Below are 8,691 nucleotides of genomic sequence, written 5' to 3' on the forward strand. Positions count from 1 at the left end.
CATTGGATGGCAATGAGAGTTCCCTTTCTTTAACCTCAGTTAAAGAGAGCTTCATATTTCAAATAATGTCAGTGGGAGATGCAGACTATGTGATAATAATATTAAAATTGGCATGCCAGGGCTGGGTCTAGGACCCCTGCTTTTTGATTCTGTGCCGAGTGCCTCTCCATTCCACCATGCCTTCTCATTGACCTCCTTTCATGCAACGGAGGCTGCTGGTGCCACATCTGCTCTCTAATCACATACGCAGAATTCCATTCTGGCCTAGAATTGAACCAGGCAAAATAATGAGGTAGCATGGGGCAAAAGAGAAAGCAAAGTAAACAGAGTTCAACCAGATGCCCAAGCAGCGTTTTACAAACTTGGACCTGAGTCCAGGAACGAAGGTCTTAATTTTAGGTGTTTCAGGAAGAAAGACATATTTGTCAGTGGGTGGAGTACCCCTTTTCTTTAGAAAAGAAGGGCACTGTTAATCATCCCTCTTCTCCCTTTCTAAGTTACCTTTAGTCCTTTCCAGAAGTTTAATCAGCTTTGACATGGAATAATGCCACTTTGCCGGTTTGAGATCTATAGTTTGCAAACAGAGAGCAGAGGGGTGACTCAGAAGGGTCTGTCATCAGATCAAACCCGATACCATTCACCTCTAGGGCAGTGGTTCCATTTCAGGTCTATGGAGCAGTTTCACTCAAACCATTTCATGAAATTGAAGGCTCACCTCAGCCAAGTACATGGTCACACCGTGTCCAGAATGCTGTCTGTGTTCAGCTCTGAGCACTGGGGTGTTGGGAAGCACTTGGACAGGCCAGAGGAGCAATCAGGATGGAGAAGGGTCTGGAGTTCCCGCTTCATAAGGATCAGTTCTGGAAAGACTGGATGTCTAACCTGGAAAAGAAGAGATTCCAAGTGGGAGAAGAGGGAGATCAGAAAGGGTGTAATAGCTATTTTCAAGTGTTTGAATGGCTATTATATGGAATTAGAATCAGATTTGTTTTGTTTGGCTCCAGGGGGCAAAACGAAGAGGACTGAATGAGATTACAGCGCCAAGTTAGGGCACGGACATCCCCTGGCTGCTTCCCGGGGGTGCCACCACATTTTTAATTGGCCTACAAGCTAGAACTCTGAGGATAAAGTAAAGGGACTGTCCCTCAGATCTCTTCTCCGTCTCAGCCCAAGAATGACTGACCTACAGAAAGATAGAAAGGGCTTAGGGGTGGGATTCATTTTCCTCTGCCCACCCATAAACCAAGATCTCAGGAACTCCCACCAAGGCTGGGATGGAGTAGCCTGGAGGTGGCTCCTGAGGCAGTTCCCACGCAACAGTGGCAGAGGGAGACTGGCTGAGAGGGAAACAATTAACCACAAAGAGGGACACCAGGGAAAAGAGAGAGGCCACTTGGTGATGAGAAGACTGGACTCAGCGGAAATGAAAAGTAAACTAGCTCTTTCGTGAATATCCCAAAGAAGCTTGAATACTGGCCTGTCACCAGATTGGAATCAATCTGAGTCCTTATGTGGGGGAAAAAAAAAAACAAGACAAAACAAAACAAACAAACAAAAATCCAAACAACCCTTCTTGTTTCATACTTGATTCAAGTGTTTGTCCCTTGGCTACCTTCTCACATACTCCTGCTGTTCTGGAGAAGGCCAAAAATATAATTGCTTTTCATGGATCTGAAGAAGGGACAGAACTGAGGCTCTAGAAAGCCTATGAAGAAGTTGGGCAAGCCACAAGAGGAAATAAAGGACAAGAATCGCTGTTGCCATCCAATGGTGAGAGCTGAAAAGGCAGAGGCCTGAAGGTGGGAGGGGGGCTGGGATTAGGCTTAATATAAGGAGGAAAAAAACTTTTTAACAAACTGATCCAAAATGGAATGGGCTTCTTTTGAGAGGTAGGAGTTTCCCCTCACTGGCCAGTTTTAAGTAAAGGTTGGATGTGAAATTGTTGAGAATGTCAGACTCTGTTTTGGGTGCCAGTTAAACTAAGAGCCTGCTAACCTTCCTTCTGCCTCCTAGATCCTGTGATTCTGTGCACTGCTCTGAGAAAACCTACCAATAACTATGCTACTGACTTGCTCCAAGTTGGGGGTATATATAGAGAGAAGAGAACAGACTGTGATAAAAAAAAAAAACAGTAATGGGTCCCAGTGAAAAAATACTTTTATTTTCATCAACTTTATCACCAAACTCATCTATTGTGATCAGTTAAATCAACAACACTTTAAGAAACAAAGAACAGGATACATTTCCTGTCCTCATGAAGCTTCCAGTCTTCGATGGATAAATTAATGCAAACCCTCACAGCCCAAGATGGTGAGAGAAATAGAGAACCAAAATAAGTCATTGAGAACTCTGTGTGTAGTAGGCTGCATTTTTGCCTATCTCTAAGAGGGACGTGACTGAAGTCACATGATTAATTCACTGAGGCCAATGCTATTCATAATGGCTATGCCATTCCCTCAGCTATGGGATCATCTTTGAAAGGGCATGCTAGCGATGTGAAACATCGCGTGTAACATCAAAACCATTTCAACATCTTAGCTAATTTTGCTGAGCTTTTTCTTTCTCTTTTTTATCCTTTTTTTCATGTTTTTGGAACTGCTCTCTGGGAGGAATTGTAGGGAAGGATAAGGTGGGCAACATAAGTGACAGAAAAACAAAAGATAAGAATAAAATTTATTTAAAGAAAAGTCTGGCAAGAGTGATCACATTTTCCGATTGTAGTTGATTTCAATGCACAGACATATGTACTCTTTGCTAATTGCACGAGCCAGACAATTCTGGATATTATTTACAGCACAAGCTATTAGAGAACTATGTTCCAACACCAGCAACTTAATGGCTTTCACTCCACTTAGGGAAATTGGGGTTTGCCTAAAAAGCCCACGATGTAAAAGATACCGTCGGCTTTTCTCCATCTATTGTCCCTTATAAACACTAGAGCACATGGACTTTCAAACAGGACTGACAGCCTAAATCCTTTAAGGACTCTAGGGATTTGTTCTAGCAACAACCAATAGGATGCTTGGTGGACTGTGCACCTTTAAATAAATAGTTGAGGCACGAAAAAGGGATAGAGGAAGAGAGACAGAAAGAGACAGAGTTGGAAGCGAGAGACAAAGAGTAGAGAGATAAAGATAGTGCTAGGCAAACAGAGACAAAGACAGACACAGGGATATAAACAGGAGCAGAGAGAGACTCTTCTCAATGTCAGGGAGAGAGCAAGAGCGCTTGTCTCTCCCAGTGCTCACAAAAATCACCTGTGATTCTTGCTAAGGCTTTAAGGGGAAAGAAGAGATAGTCCAGTCCCAAAAGGCACTGATTTTTTTCCCTCTAATTTCCACTAAGAGAAAGGAATCTTGTCTTCCATACACCAGAAAGAAAGAAGAAAGCAAGCAGAGCTAAGAAGGCTTTGTTCTCTTGTTCACCAGAAGAAGAAGAAAAAAAGGTGAGAATAAGAATGGTCTAAGAAGATCTTTGCTTCTTATGGAAGTCCTACCTGGTCGAATCAGGTCACGCACCAAATCGCCTGGTTCTTATCAGCTCCCCCACCCCCTATTCTATACTTAAGGATTGGAGGCAACATTGCCATTTTCTGAATTCCAAGGTCTGCTAGATCTGAAGATCTCCTTTTCAAGAGACAAGTGAGTTCTGAATCAAACGGACACCTGCCCTGTTAGCAAACAGTTAAGTTACACTGGAGGCCACTTTCCTAAGACATGTTCTTTTTGTCGGACCCTAGTGGTGAACTGGCAAGTTGTTATGCCTCTCCCCCACTCCCCCACCCAATACCACGCAGCTAGAACGTATCTCAATGCTCACTTTGTAATAATACTACTGCCAAGGACCACTAAGCCAACAACCTTCTACCAGTGATTCAATCAGATTATGTGAAATGCGCTAGGGAAACTTACTATTTAAAGAAGCCTTGCATTAAATCCTTTTGTAAGGTAAACAATAGTACCTAAATTATGAGTCTATAAATTCAGCTTTCCCCATAGCTGCTTTATTTAAAAAGAGGCATAATTACATCAGGCACGTTCTTCTCCTTCCTTAATATTCCTTCTCCCACCTTCCCTCCTACCCTTCAGGAGCAGACGGTTAATAAGCATTTAGTCGGCACCTGGTATGCGCTAAGTGATGGGGATACAAGGAAAGGCGATGGATAGTCTCTGCTCTTAGGGAGCTCACAGTCTGTTGGGGGAGATCACATGCAAATGATTATATGCAAACAATCTATACACAGGATGAGTTGGAGATGGTCAACAGAGGAAAGGCAACAGCACTAAGCAGGATCAGGACAGGCTTCCTGTAGAAGGTAAGATTCTAGCGGGCACTTGATTCATGGAATGAATAAGCCAGAAGATAGCCCCTTCTCATGGGGCAGCTAGGTGGTGCAGTGGATAGCGCCCTGGCCCTGGAGTCTGGAAGACTCCTTTTCCTGAGTTCGAATCTGGCCTCAGACTCTTCCTAGCTGTGTGATCTGGGCAAGTCTCTTTACCCTATTTGCCTCAGTTTCCTCATCTGTAGAATGAACTGGAGAAGGAAATGGCAAACCACTCCAGTATCTTTGCCAAGAAAACCCTAATACAACTGAAAAATGACTCAGCAAGTCCCTTCTCCCTCTATCCCTGAAACCTTCGTTCTCCTTACCTCTGGAGGCCAGAGCTTTGGATTTGGAGTCCTAACAGCACTTGTTTTCCAATCTCAGCTTTGCCATTTATTACTGGCATGACCTTAGGCAAGCTACGAGACTGTTTCCTCATCTGTAAAATGATGGAGTTGTAGAGCACCGGCCCTGAAGTCAGGAGGACCTGAGTTCAAATCCGGCCTCAGACCAAACACTTGACACTTACTAGCTGTGTGACCCTGGGCAAGTCACTTAACCCCAACTGCCTAAGCAAAAAAAAAAAAAAAAAGATGGAGTTAGACTAGATTACCTGAAATCCTCTCTAGTTTTAAATATATGATCCAGTGACTCATGATATACAACCAGGTACCTAGACTATAGCACTTGGGTTGTAATGGGAAAGGAAGAGGAAGAAGAACAGGAGGGCAGGGGGAGGAGAGGAAAGAGGAAGAAAAGGAAGAGGAGGAAGAAGACGAGGAGGAAAAGAAGAAGAAATTAATAGCTTGCATTTATATAGCACTTTAAAGTTTGCAAGGCACTTTACACACATTATCTCGTTTGATTCTCATAACAACACTATGAGATAACCAGAATTATTATCCCACTTTACAGATGAGAAAGTTGAATTCTAGAGAGGGTGAGTGACTTGCCCAGGGTCACATGGCTATGAACTATCTGAGATGGGATGTGAACTCAGGTCTTCCTGACCATAGGTCCGGTGCTTTATCTGTCCACGTAGGGGCCTATATTGAGACATTTAAAATATACAATAATAAGTATATAAAATATACTTTTCACAAGGGCACATTTTTGATGAAAAAAGAAGCTGCTCTGCATAGGTTGTATTTTTTGTGTGACAAATTGAGTCTCAGAGAAATCTCAAGTCATCTATTAGTCACTACCATAGAAATTACAGTTTTCAAAGAGACCAGAGGCATACTTTTCCCTAACCGTTCCCATGTTCAAATGGGTCCTTCCTGGATATTATTATTATTTTCTAAAGCTTTGTATTTGGCTACCCCTTATGAAAGCGGAAAAAAGAGAAGGTGGGAGGTGTGGGGTTAGAGACACCTGTCAGAAGAGCTAATGAAAATGTGGAGGGAGTGCTGGAAGGAGAAAGCATGAAGGAAGAGGCCATCCCAAGGGAGAGAGCAGATCAGTGAAGGCAAGAAAGAGGCGGAGGGGAGAGCTGGGAAAACAAAAGTAGCCCTATTAGACACAGTTCTCTGCTCCTACCCTGACCTCCCACCTCTGCCCTGATTGGTTGCAGGCTTAGCTTTAATATTGCCCCTTAATTGTCCTGCCTGCTCACTTTTCCCCATCTGCGTCCTGCTCATGCTACAACTCTGAGACCCTCCTTTGTTGTTGTTGTTGTTTTTTAATCTTCCTAATTCTCTCTGCAGTGTCAGCCAACAGATGTCTGTCCTCACTGGCAGCAACCCTGTAATAACCCCCTTCCTCACACCGCAAACCCCTCCAGCTTTCTTTGGCCCCTGGATTCAGTCAATACTATTTTAAGCGTCCAAATGATCTCCATGTCCAAAACAGACATTTTCAACCCAGCAGATCTCATTTTGCATCTCCTGCCATGTTAATCAGTAAATAAATTACCTCTTGATCAAGGAAAAGGCCTTTTCAAAAGACCTTTTCTCTTTCTTCTCTTATCATCAATCTAAGTAGCTGGCCAGATCATTATTTTTTTTACAATGACATCCAAGTTATTTGCTCCCATGGGGATCCAGATACAGCCTGTTCTCTGGGAGGCTGCTAAGCCACAGTCCTCCCTCTCTTTTCCCATTATCTCAAATTCCCAGACCACTAGAGTGATACCAACAAGCAGATAACTCATTTAGCTGCCAGACCATTTTCAAGATTTCATTAATTCCACTGGGCAGAGAGACTGGTAACATACTGTACCAGTGAAGGCAATTCACCTCTCCTTTCTTTCATTTTCCAGACAAGGTTCCGGTCCCTCATCAGAAGTATCTGTGATGGATTAGTTTTCACCTTCATTCATTTCCCCATGCATCATGAAAGCATGCTGATCCCACCTTCTTTGATTAATGGGTCCACCCCCTGGGGGAGAGCCTTAATTCTGGTCTCCTGAAATCACTTGTTCTTACAGAGACAACCATCCACAGTGTCTCTTCTGGAGGGGATTTGTTCACCATTTTCTTTCCGAGGCTATTTTTCCTTCCTAATATTGCTTCAGGATAAACCTGCCGCTGAATTGTACAGACTCATCCTTGGAGCTGGGCTGAAACGAGGATGGGAAATAGCTTTTTCAGCTTTGCTTTCTTCTTGTGAAGTCATTATAGACAATTCATTAAAAAAAAAACTTTCATGTAAAACATTCTGGTGAAATTCACTAAAAAAAAATCCCCCACACATACACATTCTAAGCAAATTTATATTTTACATATAATTATTTTAAAAATGTAAAATTCTTGTAGCATCAAAAAGTAATGGTGTGAACCCTAAAGACAAACAGCACATCCAGAAGGTTTCCATAGAGATGGAACATTTTACTCAGCAAAGGGGAAAGAGGCCAGTGACATTTGTTCATTCTCAAAAAAAAACTTGAAAAGCAAGGGATGAAAACACAAATCAAAGAGTTTTTTTAAACAAACCTACTTTCCTTAAATAGATCAGAGAGATAGCTGCCCAACTTTATCAACCATTAGAGAATGACACTAAATAAGATTAGATGAAAGTGTCAGAAAGAAATACTCTGTTTTTCTCCATCTGTATAATGATCATATTTCATTTTCAAAGTTTTTTTTCTTTCTGAAAAATGTACAAAAATTAGAGTGTGGGGATGGAGAGAGTGGGGAAGCAGTTGTGGATAGAGACCACCAAAAACTAGAATCAGCCTCCAAGGTGACTCCTCATCAACCCAGAATCTTCTCCATAGTCACTGCCTCACTAGGAGCAGAGATGAGTTAGCGATGGACAGGGTAACAATACAGCGTGGAAGAAGCAGAGTTTACATCCCACATCTGAAATTTACTGTCTCTGTGACCTTGGACAAGTTATTGAAATTCTCTGGGCCTCAACTTCCTTATCTATAAAATGAGGGGGTTGGACTAGATGACTTCTGACCCTATGATTTTAAATATATATATATGTATATGTATATGTATGTATATGAAGTTCTGAACTTAAACACCAAATAATAATTATTATCATATGTGAAATAGAACAGGAAAAGGTTGCATCTGAAACTGGGAATCTCTGTTACTTTTCCTTTTAAGGATATAATAAATTTATCACGTAATTTTCAAAGTTTTCCTACTGGTTTGCATTTCCTTCTGTTACATCCTGTGTATTCTTTAATGCTTCAATTCTTTTTTCCTCTTTTTTGGGAAGGGGAAGGCAGGGGTGGGGGTATGCTAAATCACTGTTTTCTCTCCATCTTATCCCCTTCTTCCTCTTCCCTTGTGGGGGGGAAAAATCTTCATAACATATAACAAAACAAATTATGATACCACAGTCCTAAGAATGGTAGATAACTTTTCTGGATAAGCAATCAAACACACTCCCATCATGGACAATTCCAGATTTGATTAAAGAAAAGAAGACTATGCATCCATGGTTTAAAAGAACATGATAGGTATCTCTAATCACAAGCACATCCCAAAGGGCATTTTTCTGGAATAGGGATTATAATTATTATGAAATGTTTGCTTGGTCCCAACACACCGCACCCCATGTTCCCTTTCAGCCATAGGGAAAGTGGTTTTGACTCTTCTTACGTCAAAAGTGACTAATGACGCTCCTTCACCTCAAATGAGTTGTTTCATGAGAGGTTTCAGAGGCCCAACAACCATCTCACTTATGGCCTGTTTTCTCCTTTTTCCTACAAGTTAATGTAACAGAAAAGCCCTTTCCTAACCAGAATAATCTCAATTTAAACTCAAGTGCTGTTCAGAAACTGTCATGTAGGTCCATACATGACAATAAAATACTACTTGAAAAGTGGAAAATCTTGGGCCTTTAACTTGGGCGATTAACTGATTCCTTTGTCTACCTGAGAGCAAAGTGGTCTATTTGCTAGTCTCTAA

This window comes from Vombatus ursinus, unplaced genomic scaffold (genome assembly GCF_900497805.2).
Source record: "Vombatus ursinus unplaced genomic scaffold, bare-nosed wombat genome assembly UNPS02014773.1, whole genome shotgun sequence".
Lineage (NCBI taxonomy): Eukaryota > Metazoa > Chordata > Mammalia > Diprotodontia > Vombatidae > Vombatus > Vombatus ursinus.